The sequence below is a fragment of the Cebus imitator genome, unplaced genomic scaffold (assembly GCF_001604975.1).
Source record: "Cebus imitator isolate Cc_AM_T3 unplaced genomic scaffold, Cebus_imitator-1.0 Scaffold101, whole genome shotgun sequence".
Classification (NCBI taxonomy): Eukaryota; Metazoa; Chordata; class Mammalia; order Primates; family Cebidae; genus Cebus; species Cebus imitator.
In genome coordinates, this window is record NW_016107416.1 from 3,358,983 (window position 1) to 3,384,235 (window position 25,253).

At 40.1% G+C, this 25,253-nt stretch overlaps 1 pseudogene; it reads right to left on the reverse strand.

Moving 5' to 3' along the window:
* Positions 1-15,226: 15,226 nt before the first annotated feature.
* On the reverse strand, positions 15,227-17,455 carry LOC108310146 (annotated as a pseudogene).
* Positions 17,456-25,253: the final 7,798 nt, after the last annotated feature.

The following is a 25,253-nucleotide window of genomic DNA, read 5'->3' on the forward strand; positions in this document are numbered from 1 at the left end:
TAGGGTTTCAACATATGAATTTTGTGGGATGCAAAACAGTCATGTTTTCAAAAAGCAGTTGAAAGGTCAAATTTGATGTGTTTCATCAAGATTTTTATCTGTTGGCAGATTTATAAAATATTTTGCGCAATCTTTGAATTTTTTCAAGAACATTGTCATTATCAGCATATTTGAAGTCATGTCTCCTAGTGCCAGATACAAATGATGAATCATATGTGGCTTCTGTATCTTTGGCCAAAATTCTGACTTATGTACATTGTTATGTACATTCTTTCCAACCATGGTAATGCCATTCTCATAGGCTTTCCTTTGATAATTAAAAAAAAAAGAAAATTAAAAGGCCAGGTGCGGTGGCTTATGCCTGTAATCCCAGCACTTTGGGAGGCCAAGGTGGGAGGATCACTTGAGGTCAGGAGTTCAAGACCAGCCTGGCTAATATGGTGAAACCCCATCTCTACTAAAAATACAAAAAAATTGCTGGACATGGTGGCGGGCACCTGTATTTCCTGCTACTTGGGATGCTGAGGTAGGAGAACCGCTTGAACCTGGGAGGCAGAGGTAGCAGTGAGCTGAGATGGTGCCACTGCACTCCAGCCTGGGTGATAGAGTGAGACTCCATCTAAAAAACAACATTAAAATAAAATAGTTTTAATTTTTGAAGATTTAAATAAATTGTATTAATAATATATTAAATATTTTTATTTAAGAAAATAATTATATTAATATTATATAAAAACTACTTGTACTTCCACCACTTCAGGTCCACTTAATTTTCAATGGAAATGTAATGGACACTAAGATATGCCCTCTAGATTTCTTGCAGGACCAAGACACTCATTCCTGCAATGGCTGGAGTGATTTGCTTCTGACAGCTCACAAGTGAGTCACTTCCCAGGGACTGGCCTCTGCTGAAGGAAGCTGCCTCACCCAAGGTTATGCCTTTTCTCTCAGAAGGCTTTGTCCAATGGATGGTCAATCTGGAGGTGACTCCATTAGGACAATTCAGAAGGGACATCCATACATGCTCCAGAGTTCCCAGTGGTAGTGACTGAGGCTTCTGTTTTAACTGCAAATGCATCGTGGTCCAATTCCCTCCTCTGCCTAATCCATTAGTCTCACTGCACCTTCCCTCTGAGTGTTTTCTTCTGTAGAAACCCTAATAAATTTCAGGGTCTCGGAGTCTGTTTCCAGGGAATCTAGCCTCCAATAGTAATGAATAGGCATCAATTTTCATACATGTTGTATCTATGCTTACATCTATGCAAATTTTGGAGTCATTTAAATTATGTAACATTGCAAAATGTTCCAAATATCACATGGAACTGTTGCAAACACTGTGCTAATTTGTGAGCACTTGAAATTGGAACCACAAATTAGAGCTCAAAGAGAAAAAAGAAAAAGAATGTTTAGCAGTAGTGGGAAGTAATATCTTGTACAAGAATCTATTGCATTCATGCTACTTGAGAGGAAGAATTAAAAGGTTAATTTTTCTTTTGCCTTACTGGAAATTTTCTGCCACTCAATCCTCCTCAACTTGGAAGCAGTGTCTGTGTCTGAAATGGGTAGGTACAACCTACAACCTTCATGGTATTTGAAGGTAATTACCCATTACTTTGAGGTCATAGGACAAGAGATGTGAAAGACATTTCCCGGAACTGATGTGCAGGATTCTACAGACAGAAGCATTTTTCCTATGAGGAGTGTTTAGAGTGAGAAGAAAGCATAGGGCCCTGGAGAATACCGTCTAAGCAAGGGACTGAGGGAGTTAAACCTGAGAGTCCTTCAAGGAGCTGCTGGAGAGGAGGGGACTAGAACCATTAGGTCAAATCATGTGAAACTGCTGATCTCTGACCTTTAAAAATTAATAGAGGGTGTGGTGGTTCAGCCCTATAAACTCAGCAACTCTGGAGGATGAGGTAAGAGGGGGTGGCTTGTGGCCAGGAGTTTGAGAACAGCCGGAGCAACCTAGTGAGACCCTGTTGCTAAAATAATAATAATAATAATAATAAGACAATTTTAGAGGAGTTTTAGGTTCACTGTAAAGTTGAGCAAAAAGCATAAGAGTCCCTATATATTTCCCCTATCCCCAGAGCCTCCTGTACTATCAAAATCCTGCACCAGAGTGGCACATTTGTTGCAATAGATGAACCACCATTGACGCATCATTATGAACCAAAGTCCATAGTTCACATTAGGGTCCACTCTTGGATGCTGTACATTCTATGGGTTTTGACAAATGTTTAATGACATCTACCATTATAACATCATACAGAATAATTTCACTGCCTTAAAAAATTCCCTGTGTTCTACTTGTTCCGCAAACTCTTGGCTATTAACCATTTTTTGTTTACAAAAACTGTTACTTCATATAGTTCAGTGTAAAGAAGAAAAAGGATCACATGTATTCTAAAAGGGAAGAACATTCTATGTCTGAAGGTATGGTTAACAATGTCCGTTAGATAAGGAAGATGAGGGATGAGAGCACCTTTTTGGATTTAGCAACTAGAGTCCTTGACAAGATTTGTTGCAGTGGGATTGTGGGGCTGGAAATAAGGTCTTAGCAGAGACACCTGTGATCAGACAGTGACGAACAGGAAACCAAGATAGTAGACACATGGCAAGAAGTTTCCTTGTGAGCAGAAGCTTCTTGGCACCTGAGTCCCTCAACAGGTCTGGGTGATCCCTGAGGGTATCTCCAAAGTCCAGCACACTATGTAAGTGGGCCATGCTAGGCTCTCACATGTTTGTGGATTGGAGGGCAAGAGACAAATGATAAGATAATGGAATCTGGTTGTTGTTATTGTCAGAAGGCAGAGATTTAAGCTGTTCTATGTGTCTAGAAAAGAGGGAATCCTGTAGAAATGAAGAAATAAAAGCTGACAAATTAAGAGAAAATAATAGAAGGTAAAAGATCCTTGAGGAACGAGGTGGGTGGCTGTGTTGGGGAAGGTGGAGCTGGTGGAGCGGTGAATCTCAGCCTGAAGAGGTTTGGTCTTCCCACACACACGTGTACAGAGCATGCCGAGCACTTACTCTGCTCCGAGCTTCGGGCAAGACCATTTTGACCAGCAAGGCTGACCTGTTTGTTATAGTGTGCACTAGATGGCAAAATGGACCACGGGGGATTTGTTTCCTGCAAAGCAAGATCTTCTATTCTTCTCTTGATGTGAAACACACAGTAGTGCAAAAACAAATAATCAGTGCTTGCACTATATTCTTTGTACATGTGGGCAGAGCTGTTGACCCTTGCCTACATGCCTCTCTGCTCAAAAGAGGAATCAGTTAGTTCTGTAGGGGTTGCTGTCTACACCTACAAATAGTTCCCAAAGGCATAGGGCTTTCTGTTTCCTCTGTACTCCTGCTCCCATTCCATTATCTATTAATATGTAACAAGCCATGCTAAGCTAATGGCACAAAGCAACAACAATGACAACAACATGTTTTTAATATTGTCACTTACAGTTCAGGGCTTGACTGGGCTCAGTCTGGGGATACTCACTCGGGGTCTCTGGAGCCATCTCAAAAGCTTTCTCTTACAGTCTGGTAACTAACGTTGGCTGCCAATTAGGACTTCAGGGAGGCTGTTAGCTAGAAGCTCTGGCCTACCCATAACCTCCCATAGCCTGGGCTTCCTAAAAGCATGGCAGCTGGGGTTATGAAGGCAAGCATCCCTTAAAAGCATGAGATAGAAGCTGTTTGCCTTAGAAGTTACAAGTGAGTCCCTAAGATCAGCCCATATTCAAGGGGAGGAGAATTAGACTCTACATCAAGATGGCACGCAGGTCAAAGAATTTTAAAAAGCCTTCTCCCAAATCAACAACAATGCAATGAAGCGAAGAAGGCTCGTTAAGTGGAAAAGGAATAGGATTGAGAATCAGGAGACTTGACTTGGTGGCTAATTTGCTTTGTAAGACAGCATTAGCATTTTCTATATCCTTTTAAGCCTGGAGGGGGAGCTGTCAAAAGACAATTTCAAGGTCAGTGCTTGCTGGGCCTCCCTTCATTTCCATTCAGCATCTCTGTCTGTGGCCTATATTGCTTCTAGATAACTTTTGAATGCCAGGTATACATGGGTAGCTTTCATATTCTGGCATTCAAGGAGCTACTGTCAATGTTATTAATACTAAGAATAATGATGGCCAGTGTTTAGAGAATGCTTATGTGTCAAGCACTATAAGCATGTATGTTTTGTAGGTGGCCTCACTTAATCATCACAGCTCTTCTATGGAGTTGACTTTATCATTATTTTGCCCAATTTATAGGCAAGGAACTGCAACCGAGAGTTGGAGAATTTAAGTGACTTGTGTGGACCCAGAATTCAAACTCGGGGAATCATTTTACTATACATAGTCTCTTTCTTCCATCTTGTTGACAGTCATCAAGACCCATGACTTGTGGTAATTTGCAGTTGTTCTTAGATATGAATATGAAGCTTTTCTTCCTGTGAGGTTTGTCTGTGGAGGCAGGTCATTTTCCTAGAGAATGAGCTGTGTTAAGAGCATGCCAGGGCAGATGTCCTCTTCTTGTGAGGTGGCTGCTGCTGTCATTCCTGTAATAAGATAAAAATCTTTGTTTCTTATTGGGAAGTGGCCTGAAAATGACGATGCCTGCCACAGCTGATGCTGACAATAAAGAGGTCAGGACTGCTTTGGTTGCAAGTGATGGAAAAATGACTCGAACTAGCTTAAGTAGAAAAAGGGCATTTAGTAGCTCGTGTGTCTGGGATAGAGAGGGGACAATGAAACCAGGGCCACCTTTTCCTAGGATTTTTCTTTACTTCTTGTTTCTACTTCCTTGTGGATATAAGCTTCGCTCTCTTCTTTTTTTTCTGCCCAAGATTAGAAGTGCTGAATGGTTAGTCACACCGCCTGTTGGACTCAAATCGTTTCAGGAGAGTGATCGAATAGAAAAAAAGAGTACCATTTCTCTCAGCTTCAGCTTGAAAAGCCTCAGGGAACTATTCTGACTTGATCAGCTTAGATCAAATGCCACTGGGAAGGAGTCTTTTATGGAAGAAGAGGAGAAGCGTACAGACATGATTTCTGGAAAAATAATGGTCTGCTGAGCTATTGCCCCATTTTTGTGTAAGACAGGTCTAAGAAATGTCTGGTTCTTCATAAGAAAATGAAGGTTTTGGAGTGCCACACTGTTTCATTCACTGACAACGTTTCATGAATCCTGCTCCATGTCTTCTCCCCTATGGGTACATTCTGGGCTTGTTCCTGTTATATATCTGAGTCACCACCAAATTCAATTGTTCATAACATTTTGATGGAGCATGGACCCTTTTGGGAATATTTTAAAAGTCATGGAAATTCTTCCAGGGAAGAAAGCATATAAACACATTTTTTTCTGTTTTTTTCATGGTATCTATTTATTTGTTTTTGAGATGGAGTTTTGTTCCTGCTGCCCAGGCTGGTGTACAATGGTGCAATCTTGTCTGACTGCGACCTCCACCTCCCTGGTTCAAGGGATTCTCCTGCCTCAGCCTCCCGAGTAGCTAGGATTACAGGCGTATGCCACCATGCCTGGCTAATTTTTGTATTTTTAATAGAGACAGGGTTTCACCATGTTAGCCAGGCTGTTCTTGAGCTCCTGAACTCAGGTGATCCACCTGCCTTGGCCTCCCAAAGTGTTGGGATTACAGGCATGAGCCACTGCACCTGGCCTGTTTCATGGTCTTTATTAAAATTCTTAAACTTGTGAAGTATTCCCGAACAAGCTCATGCAAAGGTCACATTTGTGTGTGTGTGTGTGTGTGCGTGTGTGTGTGTGTGTGTGTGAAAGAGAGAGACGAAATCTCACTCACTGTCACCCAGGCTGGAGTGCAGTGGTGTGATCTTGGCTCACTGCAACCTCCAACTCTGGATTCAAGTGATTCTCTCTGGATTCAAGTGATTCTCCCGCCTTAGCCTCCTGAGTAGCTGGGATTACAGGCATGAGCTACCGTGTCCAGCAAAGGTCATATTTTTAGAAGGAAAATTGTGTGTCATTATGATGTTGTGAATTTGGACATCTTAACAGATATCAAGGAATCTGCCTTCGGTTGCTCTAGGAATCTTTATTTTTAAAAATAATTTTATTTATTTTTATGGGTACATAGGTGTATACATTTACAGGGTATATGAGATATTTTAATATAGGCACGCAATGTGTAATAGTCCCATCAGGGTAAATTGGGTATCTATCATCTTAAGCATTTATCCTTTCTCTGTTATAAACATTTTAATTATACTCTTTCAGTTATTATAAAATGTACAATAAGTTATTATTGACTGTAGTCATCTTGTGCTATTGAATTCTTGCTCTTATTTATTCTATCGAACTATATTTTTATATCCATTAACCATTTCCAATTCATCCCTGCATCCCTACCTTTCCCAGCATCATTCTACTCTCTACTTCCATGAGTTCAACTGTTTTAATTTTTAGCCCCTACAAGTGAGTGAGAAGGTGTGAAGTTTGTCTTTCTGTGCCTGGCTTATTTCACTTAACATGATGTCATCATTCCATCCATATTGCTTCAAATGACTATTCTTTCTTATGGATGAATAGTACTCCATTGCGTATATGTACCACATTTTCTTTAAGTGTGCATCTGTTGGTGGACACTTAGGTTGCTTCCAAATCTTGGCAATTGTGAATAGTGCTACAGTAAACATGGGAGTGCAGATATCTCTTTGATATGTTGATTTCCTTTCTTTTAGGTATACATCTAACCGTAGGATTGCTGAATCATATGGCAGTTCAATTTTTAGTTTTTTGAGGAACATCCAAACTGTTCTACATAGTGGTTGTACTAATTTATATTCTCACCAACAGTGTATGAGAGTTCCCTTTTCTCCATATTTTCACCAGCATTTGTTATTGCCTGTCTTTTGGATAAAAGCCATTTTAACCAGGGTAATATGATATCTCATTGTATTCTGATTTGCTTTTCTCTGATGATCAGTTATGTTGACCACCCTTTTCTATACCTGTTTGCCATTTGTAGGTCTTCTTTTGAGAAATGTCTATTCAGATCTTTGCTCATTTTTAAATTGGATTATTGCATGTTTTCCAATTCAGTTTTGTGAGCTCCTTACATAGTCTGGTTATTAATCCCTTGTCAGATGGATACTTTGCACATATTTTCTCCCATTCTGTGGGGTGTCTCTCTGCTTTGTTGATTGTTCTCTTTGCTGTGCAAAGCTTTTTAACTTGATGTGATCCCGTTTGTTCATTTTTGCTTTGGTTCCCTGTACTTTTGGGGTATCACTCAAGAACTCTTTGTCCAGACCAATGTCCTGGAGACTTTTTCCAATGTTTTCTTTTAGTAGTTTCATAGTTTGAGATCTTAGATTTAAGTCTTTAATCCATTTTGATTTGATTTTTTTTGTATATGATGAGAAACAGGAGTCTAGTTTAATTTTTCTGCATATAGATATCTAGTTTTCCCAGCACAATTTATTGAAAAGACTGTCTTTCCCCAATGTATGTTCTTGGCATCTTTGTTGAAAATGAGTTCACTGTAGATGTATGGATTTATTTCTGGGTTCTCTATGCTGTTCCATTGGCCTATGTGTATGTTTTTATGCTAGAACCATGCTCTTTGGGTGTTGTGACTCTGTAGTATAATTTGAAGTCAAGTAATGTGATTCCTCCAAGTTTGTTCTTTTTGCTCAGGACGGCTTTGGGTATTCTGGGTCTTCTGTGGTTCCATATAGATTTTAGGATTTTTTTTTCTATTTCTGTGAAAAGTGTCATTGGTATTTCAATAGGGATTGCATTTAATATGTAGATTGCTTGAGTAATATGGACATTTTAACAAGATATGTTCTTCCAATTCATAAATAAGGAATATCTGTTCATTTTTTCCTGTCCTCTTCAATTTCTTGCATCAATGTTTTATAGTTTTTATGGTACAAAATTTTCACTACACGTTCTAAGTTTATTCCTAGATACCTTGTTTTGTTAATATTTGTAGCTATTGTCAATGGAATTTTTAAAAATTTCTTTTTCAGATTGCTTTCTCTTGGTATATAGAAATGCTGAGTTTTGTATGTTGATTTTGTATCCTGCAACTTTACTGAGTTGTGTTTATCAATTCAAATAGTTTTCTTGGTAGAGTCTTTAGGTTTTCTAAATATAAAATCATATCATCTGCAAACAAGAATAACTGGACCTTTTCATTTTTAATTTTGGTCTCCTTTCTTTCTTTTGTCTGTTTGCTCTAGCTAGAAGTTCCAGTACTGTGTTGAATAACAGTAGGGAAAGTGGGCATCCTTGTTGTGTTACAGGTCTTAGAGGAAAGGCTTTCAGTTTTTCCCTATTCAGTATGATAGTAGTTGTGGGTATGCCATATATATGTTGAGATACATGTTGAACACATTGTGTTGAAATATGTTCCTACTATCCTCAGTTTTTTGAGTTTTTATCATAAAGGGATGTTGAATTTTATCAAATGCTTTTTTCAGCATCAAATGAAATTATCATCTGGTTTTTGTTCTTCATTCTATTGATACAATGTATCACATTTATTGATTTGCATATGCTCAACCATCCTTGCATTCCTGGGAGGAATCCAACTGGTCATGATGAATGATTTTTTAAATGTGTTGTTGAATTGTTTGCTAGTATTTTGTTGAGGATTTTTACAGTAATGTTTATCAGGGATATTGGCCTGTAGTTTTCCATTTTGATGTGTCTTTGTCTGGTTTTGGTATCAGCGTAATACTGGCCTGGTAGTATGAGTTTGGAAGTTAAGTAGGATTGGTATTAGTTCTTGTTTAAATGTTTGATAAAATTCAGCAATGAAACCATTGGGTCTTGGGCTTTTCTTTGCTGGGAGATTTTTTTTATTATGATTTCAATCTCCTTACTTGTTATTGGTCTATTCAGGTTTTGGAATTCTTCATGGTTCAGTCCTTGTAGGTTGTATGTGTCTAGAAATTTATTCATTTATTCTAGCTTTTCCAATTTATTGACATATAGTTGCTCATAGCAGTCTCCAATGAGCCTTTAAATTTCTGCAGTGTCTGTTGTAATGTCTCCCTTTTCATCTCTGATTTTATTTATTTGGGTCTTCTTTCTTTTCTTCTTAGTATCACTAAAGATTTGTCAATATTGTTTATCTTTTCAAAAAACCAAGTATTCATTTCAGTGATCTTTTGTATTTTTTTTGTTTTAACTACATTTGTGTCTGCTCTGATTTTCATTATTATTATTTTTTTTCAGCTAATTTTGGGTTTGGTGTGCTCTTACTTTTTTAGTTCTGTAACACGTATTATTAGGTTGTGTTTTTGAAGTTTTTCTACTTTTTGATGTAGATGTTTATTGTTATAAACTTTCCTTTTAGTACTGCTTTTGCTGTATCCCACAGATTTTGGTATATTGTGATTTAAATTGAGCGTTGTGATTTAAATCTTTGATCACTATAACCATACCTGCATTAGCAGGCACCCTAAGCTCAGTAATGCTGTGGCTCTTGCAGACTCATAGAGGTACCATCTTGGTGGTCTTGGATAAGATCCAGAAGAATACTTAGATTCCCAGGCAGAGACTCTTGTTATCTTCTCTTACTTTCCCCTAAACAAATGAAGTCCCACTCTCCATGCTGAGCTGCCTGGAGTTGGGGAAGGAGTTGTGGCCATCAGCACTGGGACTACACCGAGTCAGATCCAAAGCCAGCACAGCACTGAGTCTTACACAAGGCCTGCAGTGACTACTGCCTGGCTACTGCTAATGTTTGTTCAAGGCCAAGGGCTCTTCAGTCAGCAGGTAGTGAATCCATCCAGGCTTGTGTCTTTTTCTTCAGGGTGGCGAGCTCCTCCTGGCCCAGGGCAGGTCCAGAAATGCCATCCCGTCCCCAGGGCCTGGAGTCAGAAACCTCAGGAATCTACTTGGTGCTCTATCCTACTGCAGCTGGTCTGGCACTCAAGCCACAAGATAAAATCTTTCCCATTCTTCCCTTTCCTTTCCTTATGCAGAAGGAATCTCTCTCCCTGGCCACCACTGCCCCAGGCCCATGACAAAATACTGTCAGGCTATGGCTGATATTCACTCAAAACCTGAGGTTTTTCAGTCAGTTTGTGGTGAATGCTACCATGCTCAGGTCTCTCCTTTCAGGGCACTGGGCTCCCCTCTAGCATAGGGCGGGTCTAGAAATGCCTTTCAGGAACTAAGGCCTGGAATCTAGGACCCCCAGAGCCTGCTCACTACTTTACCCTGCTGTAGCTTAGCTGGTCCTCAAGCTGCAAGACAAAGTCCCCTTTAATTTCCCTTCTCCTTGGGGAACATCACACCCTGGGGCCTATCGGGGGGGGGTGGGGAACTAGGGGAGGGATAGCAGGGGGTCGGGGGGATTGGGGAGAGATAGCATTAGGATAAATACTTAATGTAGATGACAGGGGGATGGATGCAGCAAACCACCATGGCATGTGTATACCTATGTAAGAAACCTGCACGTTCTGCACATGTACCCCAGAACTTAAAGTATATAAAAAAATTTCCTTCTCCTTTCCTTAAGCAGAAGTATTCTTTCCCTGTGGCCACCACAGCTTAGAATGCAATGAGTCACACCAGAAGCCAGCATGGCTCTGAGTCTCACCCATGGCCTGTGGCAAGTACTGCCTGCCTCCCACTGATGTTGATTCAAGGCCCAAGGGCTCTTTAGTCAGCAGGTGATGAATCCTGCCAGGACTGGGTCCCCCCCTTCAAGGCAGTGGGGTCCATTCTGGCCCAAGATGTGTCTAGAAATGTTTTTCAGGAGGTAGAGCCTGGAATGGGGGGGCCTCAGGACTCTGCCTGGTGTCCCAGCCTACTGTGGCTGAATTGGTATCCAAGCTGCAAGAAAAGATCCTCTTTACTCGCCCCTCTCCTCTCCTCAAACAGAAGGAAGGAGCCTCTCCTGAAGCTGCGAGCTGTGCTGCCTTGGGCTGGGGAAGAGGTGATGCAAACAAGCTGCTAGCTGTTCTGGCTGGTGTCTCATTAGCTCGCATGCCCCCCAAGTCCACTGGCTTCAAGCCACATGGCGTCAATACTTGCTTAGGAATTGCAGTCCTTGTGGCCTAGACTGCTTTTCAAGTTTATTTAGGATCCTAGAGTGCTTTAGCTTGGAGTGGTAGGGCTTGCTGGAACTCAGGCTCTGACCACTGGGATGGGCAATTCTCTGGCGAGGGTAGGCATAAATGCTCCCTCTGTGGGTTCCGGCTGAATTCCGCCGTGTTGCTTTCTGCTGTGACAGGACAGCACTGAGTTCCAATGTAAAGTCCTGCAATCACTGCACTCGCTCTCCTCAAGCACACAAATGTTCTCTCTGATGCTGCCAGGCTATGGGGGAGGGGTGGTGTCAGTGATTCAAGACTGTCTTTATTACCTTCTTCAGTGTCCCTTTCCTTGATATGATGATAAAACCAGGCACTGTGCAGGAATGTGTATTTTTGAGTCCATTCTCACGTTGAATCAATTCACAGAAATATACACAAATCTAATGTCATTTCTGTTCAAACAAACAAAAAAATTCAGTTAGCTGTTGTGCATTTCCAGACATTACGTGTTTGACATACTATCAACGAGACACTTGGATATCATGTTTGTGAATTTGTTTTCAGCCTTGAAAGCCTTCTGGGTAGAAGAGAGATAAATGAGTTTCATTTTATGAGGCCCAGAGGTATGGAATACTAACCAATCACTTGAATTCTCAGAAGAACCAATTTAAGACAGCGGAAGCCCCTCTTTCTTTCATTCCAAAATGGCAAGAGATGCATATATATATGTATATTTTGAAATGAAGTTTCTCTCTTGTTGCCCAGGCTGAAGCACAATGGCGCAATCTTGGCTCACAGCAGTCTCCACCTCCTGGGTTCAAGCGATTCTCGTGCCTCAGCCTCCCAAATAGCTGGGTTTACAGGTGCCTACCACCACACCTGGCTAGTTTTTGTATTTTTAGTAGAGACAGGGTTTCCCCATGTTGGCCAGGCTGGTCTCAAACTCCTGACCTCAGATGATCCGCCCTCCTCGGCCTCCCAAAGTGCTGGGTTTACAAGCATGAGCTACTGTGCCTAGCCTGAGATGTATGTTTAAAGCAAGAATAAAGGGCCCTGGTTGGGCTCAAGAGGCATCATCTGTTTAAAATATGGCACTAGGGTGTACCGTCCTCAAATTCCTCACCCTAGGTCAAAGTGTTAGGGAGAGAGAGGACTGGTCTACTAATGGGTGCATGGTTCCCAAGGCATTCCCCTATCTAATAAATATCAGAGCCTTGGTTAACAACTCATTTCTTATAAAAGAGACAGAGGTTCTTAAACTCCATTTGCAAACTTCCTAAGAAAGCAGTGTGGGGAAATGATGATTCCTTGCTTTAATTTATACCGCCTGTTTCCCTTCCACCTACACAGGAAAAGTAGGAGAATGAACTTCCAGCAGAACTGGCACTTCCTTCGTACATAGTAGGATGAAGTCATTGTCTTTGTCATGTTATAACACTCTAATTCATATCAGAGTTTACTGTATGCCTTGGGCATCTCTTATGTATCTTCTCAAACTTGCGTGTCTCCTTTTCCTCCTTCTGTTGAGCAAGCAGCTTCATGCAGTTTCAACCTGAGAGTACCTCATCTCAAATGCCCTCTGAATGTCACTCATCTACTCTGGGGCTTCCTTTGTGTAGATTCCTCAGAAACACAGTTGGTGGCCACATATTCTTGGCAGATCAGATTATGACCTTCAATCTTCACTCCCTCCCTGTAACAGAATTATACATTGAAACTGATTGTCAAGTGTTTTTAGTTTTGGTGCCTCCCAGAAGAAGAAATGATTTTTATATCGACCTCCTTGAATTTGGGTTTGGCTATATGACTTACTTTGGCCAATGGAATGTGAGTGCACGAGATGCAGGCAGAAGCTGTAAATGCCTGTGTAGTTTGACTTGGTCTCGTGTTTTTGCTATTCACCATGAGGAAGCATGGACCAGGATGTTTCTGGTGTAAGGAGAAGATACATATGAAGTAGAATTGAACCCAGTCCACTCACAGACTGGAGTGGAGCATGGCTGGCTGACCTACAGACCCAGGAGTGTAAAACTGACATTTGTTTTGTAAGCTATTAAAAGTTTGGGGTTATATGTTATGCAGTATTGTTGGGAGTAATAGTTGGTAATAAGGTTTGAATTTGTGTCCCCACCTAAATCTCATATTGAATTGTAATCCCCAATTTTGGAGGAGGGGCCTGGTGGGAGGTGATTGGATTGTAGGGGCAGATTTCCCCATTGCTGTTCTTGTGATAGTGAGTTCTCACAAGATCTGGCTGTGTAAAAAAGTGTGTAGCACCTCCCTTTGCCCTCTCTTCCTTCTCTGGCCCTATAAGATGTGCTTGCATCCCCTTCCCCTTCTGCCATGATTGAAAGTTTCCTGAGGCCCCCCCAGTCATGTTACCTGTATAGCCTGTAGAATCATGAGTCAATTAAACCTCTTTTCTTTGTAAAATACCCAGTCTCGGGTCTTTCCGTATAGCAGTGTGAGAATGGACTAATACAGTTGGCTAACATATATGTGCAACCTAGATATGTGGAGGGTCAATGTCCCGTGGGATAAACTTTGAACCAATGAGAATTGGGAGACAATGATTAAATGCTTCGCCCTTTCTACTCCCAGATTTCATAGTGTCCCATATAGTCCTGTAGGGTAGAACAACCAGCCACATATAGTGGTGGCTAATTGAATAACCATCCTTGACTTGGCTGTCCTTTCTTCCAGGTTTTGTGTCACCTTGCCACTACTACTGCTTCCTGAATTCATCCCCAGTAAAGTATTCACATAGACATCTTTGTTTCCCACTTTGCTTTCTGAGAAACCCAAGCTAAGACACTCTATATTTACTTCTAATTTTCTTTAATTACAGGTTTATATACATTGTTTGAATATTGGAGTTTCCAGTGTTCAGCATCCCAACCTCCCACACTTTTGCCAGCAATTAGACAGTCACATTCTTTAGATCTTCTTTGAACAAGCCTAGGGAGCTTCAGGGAATGTGTAGGAGGACTAATGAGAAGATAGTGACCTGACTTGAGACTAAATTTTATTTTCTCTGTCTGTCTGAATCCAAAGCCTCCTCTGTCAATCATCAACAGAGCCCTTGCTATTACCTACCCCAAATCTCTTCCTTCTCAGACAGCTAGCAATCCCAGCAATAAGGATGTAACTCCTGCAGAATTTTCCAAAGATGGAATGGACTGACTAAGGAAGTAAGGAATTCCTCATCACTGAAGAGGAGTTAAGGAAGCCAGGTGATCATTTGTGAACTATGTAGGAATTAAGTAAGTAAATAAAAATCATAGCTAACATTTAAGCTAGGCACAATACTAAATAATTATACTAGCTCAAGACTTCACAATAACCCTCCACACTATTTTCGTCATTTTTCATCTGAGGGAATTCAGACTCTAGGAGGTTAAGTAACTTGTTTAAGGTCTATGATTAGGAAATGACAAGGCCAACCCAGTTTGTCCTGCTTCCAAGCCTATTCTCTTCTCGCAAGTACATATGATATTTTAATTATGGGCTAGGTGCTTATATCAATTTGACCTTAAGATCTCTTCTGTTTCAGAGACTCTACAAGGCTACCAACTTCTGCATCAAAGCACAGTAGCAAAAGCAGATGATATAATACTGTATGAGGTTTCCTTCCCACCTGTTTTTCTTCATTTCAAATTGAAAAGATTAACACATCATAACTTTTTAAACAAACAAGTGAGTATAGTGGTTTTCACACTCAAATCAAACCCAATGTGTTTTTCTGATTCCAGACAGGCTTTTGCAGAATGTAGTCATTTATAAATTAGTGGAGAAAATGAGCCATGAAGGTCTGTGGGAGTGTGGGGGTCGTGCTTGGGGAGGTATAGGTGATGTTTAGAAAGACAACTACCACAATCAGAGATATCCTATACCTGGGTGACCTCTGGGTGTTTGGGAAGGATTATAAGTACTAAATATGATACAAAAGGGAAAAAGAGGGGCAAGGGAGTTGGGTTTGGCCTAAGAACTTCTGATCTGACTCATAGAAACCTGAAAACATTCTAGAGAAGGGGAGGAAGATGTGTGCCTTGGCAGGATATGAATGCATGCACGTAGGACAGTAAATCTATTGCTTTGAGAGTGTACTGGAACATTTTCATTCCCTAAATAAGGATGTGAGTGTTACTTGGGCTATTCTAAGGTGTAAAATATGCTAAAGGGAAATACTGACTATGTGCTTTTTTTTTTTGACCTCTGAACTTTTTATTGGCTGTCTGCTCCCCAAAGGGTTTCATGCTTCTGCTGGCTTAATGTCTCAGAACTTTGGTGTCATTGGTCTCAGACACCACTTTGCCATCCACTATCCAAGCGGGTGGTGGTCTTTTGGATGGTTTGCATGGAGTTGCTGCTGTCCAGGGCATCACCAAAACTGGAGTCCTCGCCATCTTCCAGCAGCGGCGATAGGTGGCAACCTCAGCCTCCAGCTTGACCTTTGTGTTCGGCAGGGCCTTATACTCCTGGGCCTGGAGCTGTCCCTCTGCCCAGGTGTCTGACAGCTCTGACTCCAGGTGCAGCAGGATCCTGTTGAGCTGCTCCAACCTCAGGGCATAGCGGGCCTCCACCTCCCTCAGGCTGTTATCCAAGCTGGCCTTCAGATTTCTTATGAAGTCCAGGTCGATCTTCAAGGACTGGACTGTACACCTCAAATCTGTGAGCGTCATCTCAGCAGCTCCAATCTCAGTGGACTGTGTGGTGACTACTGTGGTGCTCTCCTCTATCTGTTGAGACCTGTACTTGTCTAGTTCCTCTTGGTTCTTCTGAGCCAGCTCTTGTATTAGGCTCAGATGTCTACCATGATCTTGGCGAGGTCCTGAGATTTGGGGGCATCTACTTCCTCAGTCAACCCAGAGCTGGCAATCTGGGCTTGTAGGCCTTTTACTTCCTCTTTGTGGTTCTTCTTCATGAAGAGAAGTTCCTCCTTGAGAACCTTGATCTTTTTCTCCAGCTGCAGCTGAGTGACACTGGTGTCATCAGTGACCTTGCAGAGCCCATGGATGTCACTCTCCACAGACTGGCACATGGCCAACTCTGTCTCATACTTGACTCTAAAGTCATCAGCAGCAAGATGGGCATTGTCGATCTGCAGAATGATATGGGCATTTTCCCACAGAATTTGCCAAGATCTTAGCCCTCAGGTCCTCGATGGTCTTGAAGTAATGGCCCCAGTCTCTGACCTGGGGTCCCTTCTTCTCCAGGTGATCCCGGATTTTGCTCTCCATCTTCCGGTTCTCGGTCTCCAGGATCCTCACTCTGTCCAGGTAGGAGGCTATGCAGTCGTTTAGGCTTTGCATGGCCTCCTTCTCATTCTGGATGCTTTAGAAAGTGACTTAAAGTGAAACTACTAGCATCGGAGAAATTTGAATGCTTTGTCATTGGTCTGTTGCTATTAGGCCTGATTCTTGAATCAGGTGTATCACCAGGTGTGGTGGCTCAAGGCTGTAATTCCAGCACTTTGGGAGGCCATGGCAGGTGGATCACTTGAGTCCAGGAGTTTGAGACCAGCATGGGCTACAAGGTGAAACCCTGTCTCTACAAAAAATAGAAAAATTGTGTGGTACATGCCTGTAGTCCCAGCTACTTGGGAGGCTGAGGCAGGAGTATCATGTGAGCCTGGGAGGTGGGGGTTGCAGTGAGCTAGTGAGCTGAGATTGTGCCCTTGCACTCTTACCTGGGCAATGGTTTGTGACTCTGTCTTAAAAAACACCCCAAAACCAAAAACATGTCATTGACAAGAATGTGATCAGAAGATCTTAAGAGAAGACTATTGTTGCGACTAGAATCCTAAGAATTTCATTAATACTCTATCCTTAAATATTTCATTCAGATGAGTATGAAAGATAGCTCTACTTTAGTAACAAATTGCTCACATTGAAATTGGCCCAATAGTTCCATCGCAGGTTTTTGTGGATAAACATAGCAATTAGCTTTTCTGGTCTCAAAGCTTGAAACTTACATTTGTTTTATCTGAGTTCCTAACTTAGGAAACAACACTCAGACCTCTCAAAAAGTATCAAATAGGTGAAAATCACCAGATCACCCACCCAGACAATGAGATGCTAGACCCCTCATTTGTCAGAATTGCTTCCTTAGCTCTCAGTGGTTCCTGTTTTCCCGTACAAAGTTACATTTCTTCCCTGCTATATAAACCCATAATTTTAGTTGGTGAAGGAGATGGATTTGAGACTGATCTCCCACCTTCTCAGCTGCGGCACCTGATTAAACTCTTCTTCCCTGGCAATAATTGGTATCTTGGTGATTGGCTTTCTGTGCAGCAAGCAGCAGGACCCAGACCAAAACTTTGGAGTTTTGGTAACAGCATCACAAGAAATTTGATAGGCCGTCCAGGGCTGGTACAAGAGCTGAATCACATGATGAAAACCCAGGGTTTTTCTGTCTTCAGATGCCATAATTTTAGGATTTGGTCATTGTCCTCAAACTTCCAAGGTATCTGCTTCATTTCAGGAGTCATATCTATGTAACACTCGGGAAGAAAGGTGAAGGGTCAAAAGCCTTCATGAGCTAGTCTTTTTTTCTTCTGAAAAGTGTTTTTTTTTTTTTTTTTTTTTTTTTTTTTTTTAAAATTTTTTTTTTTTTTTTTTTTTTTTTTTTTTTTTTAGACAGAATTTCCCTCTTGTTGGCCAGGCTGGAGTACAATGGCATGATCTTGGCTCACCACAACCTCCACCTCCTGGGTTTAAGTGATTCTACTGCCTCAGTCTCCCAAGTAGCTGGGATTACAGGCATGTGCCACCATGCCCGGCTAATTTTTGTATTTTTAGTAGAGATGGGGTTTCACCATGTTGGTCAGGCTGGTCTTGAACTCCCAACCTCGGGTGATTTGCCCGCCTCGGCCTCCCAAAGTGCTGGATTACAGGCATGAGCCACTGTGCCCAGCCCAACTGTTTTCTATTGCATGGAAGACGGCCTATATGGCAAGTTCCTTGCAACGCTCCTCTATTCCATCTCCCTCTCTCCTTACCAGAGATAAAAATTGATTTGTGTTTTTATCATTTTCTTGCTTTTCTTTAACATATATGTATGCATTTTTAAGCAATACGTTTTTTAGTTTTGCATGTTTTGACCTTTAGTAGAATCGTATTCTATGTTTTCTCCTGCAACTGCCTTTTTTGCTCAATATTAGATTTGAGGTAGTTATCCATATTGATGCTATTCATTTTCGCTGTTACAGCTTTCCCACTGTTTCAATATATCCTTCCACTCTCCAATTTTAGTTGTTTTCTTTCTTTTTTTTTTTCTATTTTAAAGAATCAGGCTATTATACATCTCCTTGGGCATGAATGAAAAAAATTCTTTAAAGGCTATATATCTAGGAGAGGAATTGTTGCATTTTAGGTTGTGTTAAATTTCAACTTTTCTAGATAATGGCAAATTGGTTTCCAGTTATTGTGTCAATCCTCTTTCCCATTAGCAATGTTTAGGATTATCTGAAGCTTTTAGGATTTACCTAAAAGTCCTAGAAGAAAATATACAAGAACAGCTTGTTGACATTGGTCTTGGTTATGATTTCTTGGACATGACTCAAGCATAGGCAACAAAAGCAAAAATAGACAAGTGGGACTGCATCAAGCTAAAAATCTTCTTCACAGGAAAGGAAACAACAGAATGAAAAGGTAACAAAAAGAATGAGAGAAAATGTTTTTAAACCATACATACCTGCCAGGGGGTTAATTACCAAGATATATAAGAAACTCTTATGACTCAATAACAACAACAAAAAACAAGTAAAAGATTTGAGCAGACGTTTCTCTAAAGAAGATGTGCAAATTGCCAACAAATATGTGAAAAGATGCTCAGCGTCACTAATTATCAGGGAAATGCAAATCAAAACTATAATGAGGTATCACTTCACACCTGTAGGAATGGCTATTATAAAAAAAGTGTTGGTGGGAATATAAAATAGTGCAGCTACTATAGAAAACAATATGGAGAATCCTTAAAACATTAAAAATAGAACCATATGATCCAGCAATCCTACTTCTGGGTTTATATCCGAAGTAATTGAAATCAGGATCTTTAGGTGATCATAGCACTCCCATGTTCATTGAAGTCTTTTCCCCACGATAACTGAGATATGAGAACAACACAAATATCCATAAACAGATGAATGGATAAAGGAAATATCATATATACCTACAATGGAAAACCATTCAGCCTTAAAAAAGAAGGAAATCCTGCCCTTTGTGACATAGATGAACCTGGAGGACAGTATGCTAAATGAAATAAACCAGTCACAGGACAAATTCTGCATGATTCTAGCTGTATAAGGTATTTGTAATAGTCAAACTCATAGAAGCAGAGAATACAATAGTGGTTTTAGGGCCTGGGGCATGGGAGAAGTGGGGAGCTGTTGCCAAAGAGTACAAATTTTTAGTTACGCTAGAGAAATAAGTTATAGAAATCTACACAGTATTGTGTCTATACTTAACAACACAGTCTTGTGCACTTAAAAATTGGTTAAGAGGATAGATCCCATGTGTTTGTGCTGCAAAAAACAAAACAAAACAAAACAAATAAACAAAACAAAAACAAATGGACACAAGAAAACTTTGGGCAGTGTTGGAGAAGTCTATTATCTTATTGTGATGATATCACAGGTGTTTGCATTTGTTCAAACTCATCAATCTTGCCTACATTAAATATGTCTAGTTTTTTGTATATCAATTATACCTCAGTACGGTTGTTAAAAAAGAATCCCTTTTCCCCACATCATTGCTAACGCAACTCATTTAATTGCTACTAGTCTGTTGGGTATAAAAGAGTATCTTGATACGTTTTACCTCATGTTCTTCAGATTACAAATGAGGTGGAGTATATTTTATTTTTTAAATTATTTATGTTTTCTCTTATGTAAAATTCCTAAGCCTATTATTCATTTTTTTTCTGTGTTTTTTTTTTCTATTTCTTCTTTACTTTAAGAAGCTCTTTATATCTTCTGAATTCTGGTTCTTTGTTATTTATGTGTTACAAGCACATATTTCCATTTTGTGACTTACCTTTACGTGATCTTTATGATGTCTTCTTAGCTAAGATAAAATTGATAATTTCTGCTCAAACTCTTTCTTTTGAGTTTGTGTGTTTGGGCCCCATTTAAAAAATTTTTCTCTTACCTGAGATCATAAACATGTTTTCTTCTAAAGGTTTTTGAGCTTGTCTTTCAGATATAAGCCCACAATCTATTTGAAATTGATTTTTGAAGGTAATGTGAAGTTGGGATTCACTTTTATTTTTTCCATGTAGATCTTCATTTGTTCCACCATTTTGCTGACGTGTAATGCCACCCACGTACGGATGTGGGTCTACTTATGGATTCTCGTTTTGTTTCAGTTAACTCTATTTTGTTGACCTAAATTTGACTTCCCCTAATAACTATGACTTCCTAATGAATCTTGCTTTCTGATGGTCCATGTCAGGAGTACTTTGGCTATTTGTTTTATATAAATTTTAGAGTTAACTTACCAAGTGCTATGAAAAATCTTGTTGGTATTAGATTGGAATTCCATTAGGTCAACTTGGGGAGAATTTATATATATATATATATATATATATATATATATATTTATACATTAAGTTTTCACATCTAAATACGTAGCATATCTTTGCACATATTTAGTGTTCTAAAACTATACCACTTTAAAAAGAAATAAAATACGTTGCCTAGGAATAAATTTGGAAAAAATATGTGAAAACTTCAAGAAGAAAGTTAAAAAAATTAATATATACTGAAGATATATTAATATTTTGTTTCTGTTGTACAGTAACACAATTGACTTTTATACATTGGTTTTATATCCAACAATCTGGTCTAACCCTCTTTTTAATTATGATAGTTTTTCTGCATATTCTTTTGGATTTTTTTGTAGATGTGCTTTTCCAGTGAAGTATGTTCACTTTGGGTCCTATTTGCTAAGTATTAAAAAAAAAATGAACATGGAACTAAAGTATTTTTTCTTCACCTTTTTATTTTAAAAGTGAATCTTATGGCTTTTCTAATTTTAATCTATTAACATGGTTGTAATGGCCATGGAAGCACGTTAAACAGACATCCTGATGCAGGAAACACAATTGCCTGATGACCCAGCTGCTACGCTACTGGATAGCACTGTGTTCACGCCGAGGCAAAGCTTCCTGTGGGCTGCTCCTAGCCATCAGCAAGACACAGGCCCCCTTCATGGGGGAGCTTTGGCTTGCAAACTCTATGTTGGCATGTTTAATGTGCTGTTATTTACTGTGAGGTATATATTTAAGTTTATTTATTCTTAGGCACTGAATAGCACCACTGGACTTTTGTTGGAAGTCTCAACAAAAGTTTGAGCTTACTGGTGAGCTCAGAGTTTAAAAGGACACATACAAGCGATGGAAGATGAGAAAGCAGCCAAATGTCACTGGGTCATCAGTTCTTATATTTTTTCTCATGGTGTTTTCTCTTTTCCACTATCTCTGTTTGAGAAAGAAAGTGACCCCATGCTTCCTTGTCTCAGAAGAGATTTGTAGTGTGGTCAAATATGTAAAAGACTTTCTAACTTTTGTTTCCAAGAATTTGAGCCTTTAGGAGTCCTTAAGCAAAAAGGAAGACAGCTTTCTTGGGTAGGGGCAGAGTATCTAGGGAGCACAGGACTTTCCCAGGTTAGAAAGAGATTGCCTGTAGAATGGTAGGAGGAAGAATAGTCTGTAGGGGCCTTGAGTAGTGGCCACCTGTGCACTGCATACTGGCTGTGCTGGTTCAAAGCCATATCCCATGATTTTCTAGCCCAGAGCTTACTAGTAGGCAAAAGCTTATACGCATGTTTTAATTGTGTGAGATTCTGAATCCTGGAATGAAATAACTTGTGAGGAATTCTAAGGATAAAACAAAGAACTTTTGAAGAGCTTCCTAACAGGAGAAAAAGGAGGGAGAGCCTACTATTTGGCCAGGTTGGTGTATCAGATGACACTAAAAAGAGACAGTCACTCCATTCTGATTTTATTTCCGTTTTTCAGAACTAGGGCATGTGAAATAAACTTACCTCTCAACTGAGGCATGCAAAGGAAACATGGCTAAGAGGATTTCTCAGGCTAAGTGTGCTGGTTAGTCTTCACCTCTACCCTTCTCTGTCACATGGGCTGTCTTGCTAATTGCCTTCTTGTTGGGTTTGGCCAGTGGGAAGCATTGGTGGGCAGTTCAGAGCTGGATGAGAGAGAGCCTGGGGTGTTTCTTTGCAGCACCTTCCCTGGCTTTGGTGCCTCATTCCTTTACATCAGTGGACCCTCCTCCTGTTCCAGTTCCAGTATGCGCACAGTTCTAGCACAACACTTCCTTTTCCTGCCCTTTGGGCTTAAGGGGCTGTGCTGGCTATTCTTTGCTCTTCTGAATCCACTCACCTCGCTCTTCCACCTTGCTGTGTGCCCAGGTGGCTCTCCTATATGGACTTTACTAAAAATCTCCCTTTCTTCTGGCATCCAAGTGGGCTTGGCCAATAAGAGGCATCAGCAGGATGTCAGAGTGAAGACAGTGAGGTTGGCATTCATTCCCCTGTCCTCACATACCTCTCATACCCCCTCCCCAACAATGCTGGGTTGGTGCTGGACTGTCGGCCTCTACCAAAGGCTGTCAGGGCTGTCTCATACTACAATCTCTGTGGATTCTAACAATAGTTTCCAGCACTTACTCATTCAGACCCAGGGATATTCACTTCCCCTGTCCTTACTCCCCCAAGATACTGAACCATCACTTTTTATATATCGTGAATACTGCCCACAGCTTTGTAAGTGGTCCCCTTCCTTAATTACCTAGTTTAAGTGGGTCATTTAGCTCTTTCTGCCACCCTAAATCATTCAGAGTCTTAACCAGCTTTCCATTGTCTCTGGGTGCTGTGCCATCCCTGTTTCTTTAACTCTGCCCATATCCCTATAAGTGGTCTTCTGTTAAAGTCTCTTCATGTTATCCCTCTGGGGAAAGAAGGGGGATTCTATGTCTTGACTGATACACTAAGTGAGGACATGATTAGACCTTTACTTGCTGCATTAAGGGAATTTACATTCTCAACCACAGACAGATTATAACTCAGAACTGAAGTCACTTGTATTAGCACTCTCAAAATATTATCAATTATTCTGTAAAAGCTGTGGAGGCTAGGAAACATGATAGGGAACTAGAGATGAGCAGCTGTAGTACGTGAAGTCCCCCAAAAGGAGAGAAAAGTGGCTTCCAGCAAATTCATATCCATGAAAACATAGGCTCCTAGTAAAATGCCAAAACAAATTCTTAAGCAGGTATTTTATGATTACTTACAGAAGTAGTCATCACCAAGAAGTCAGCATAATTATTCTGTAAGAGAGGAGTAAACAAACATTTTACATCTTTCATAAGATCTTCAGACTAAATAGTTAAGAGAATCATTGGTCCATAACATACATGGATTTCAAGTAAAATTCAATGAAATAGCTCATGATATTTTAGAGAACAAATGGATACTGGCTGAGACATATTTGGATGGATCAAGTGATAGTTTGAATACTTGCCTCCAAAGATAACTAATTGATCAGTTTCATGCTGGAAGTAAATCTCCTGAGGTCTTCTCTATGGCTTTGTTTTCAGCCTTTTAAAAGAATTTTCACTGGACATTGATTTGAATGAGCATACAGAATGCACCTTTGTTATCCACAAATTTGACAAATTGTGGGCAAGCAGATAATATTCTGGGTTATAAAATCATGATTTGAAATTACCTCAACCAGTTGGAATTTTAGACTTAAAAATGAAAGATAAAACACACTAGAGAGAGGCATAAGGATTGGAAGGGAAGAAACAAACTGTCATCATTCACAGATAACATGACTGCATATGTAGAAAGTCCAAAAGAATCTACAGACAAATTATATTGATATGTGACTTTGGCAGGGTCTCTGGATACAAGACATAGATACAAAAATCATTGTATTTTTATATACCAGCAACAAACAAGTAGAAAATGAAATGTCATTTGCAACAGCATATAAACCACTAACTACCTAGATATACATTTAACAAAAGACATGCAAGATGCTTACCCTAAACATTACAAAACATTATTGACAGAAAATTAAAGAATTCCTAAATGAGCAGAGGAAGAGACCAGACTAATGGGTTGGAAGACTCAGTATTATAAAGAAGTGAGTTCTGGCCGGGCATGGTAATCCCAGCACTTTGGGAGGCTAAAGTGGGCAGATCACCTGTGGTCAGGAGTTCAAGACCAGCCTGGCCAACATGTTGAAATTCTGTCTCTACTAAAAAATAACAAAAATTAGCCAGGTGTGGTAGCGGGAACTGTAATCCCAGCTACTTGGGAGGCTGAAGCAGGGAGAACTATTTGAACCCAGGAGGGGGAAGTTGCAGTGAGCTGAGGTCACCTGACTGCACTCCAGCCTAGGTGACACAGCAAGACTGCGTCTCAGGATGACAGTGGGGGAAAGAAGTGAGTTCTACACAAATAAATGTATGGATTCAACAAAATTTTGGTCAGAACACCATAGATTATTTTGCAGAGATTGCCCAGATAGTTCTAAAATACATATGGAAGTACAAACAACCTAGAATAGTAAAAGCATTTTAGAAGCAGAACAAAATTGGAGGATATACATCATCAGATATAACAGGCTGATTAAAATATGTAGTATTGGCAAAGGAGAGGCAAAATGACCAAAAGGAACAGAATAGAAAGATTAGAAACAGAATCCACACATGCATTTTGCCTGACTTATGACAAAAAAGTCCCTCAATGCAATACAGAAAGGATGATAATTTCAGTAAAAGATGTTGGGTCAATGGCTGTCCAAACGAAAAAAGTCTATTTTGATGTCTGTCTCATACTATGCTCCCAAATTTTGCTCCCGACTGGTTGTCAGTCTAAATTTTAACAGTAAAACAATGAAGTTTTTAAAAGGAAATGTAGTAGAACAATTCCATGATTCTGGAATAGGCAAGGATAGCTTAAACAGGACATAAAAAAATATGCTAATTATAAAGAAAAAAAATTGGTTAATTTTGTTTTATCACATATAACATTAAGAGAATGAAGAGGCAGTATAATTACGTAATGGAATGTTTTCTAACAAGAAAAATGAACTAACAATAGCCATACAAGACATTGTGGATGAAACTTACAAATCTAATACTGAGCAAGAGAGTACACACAGTATGATTCTGCTTATGTAAAACTCAAAAACACA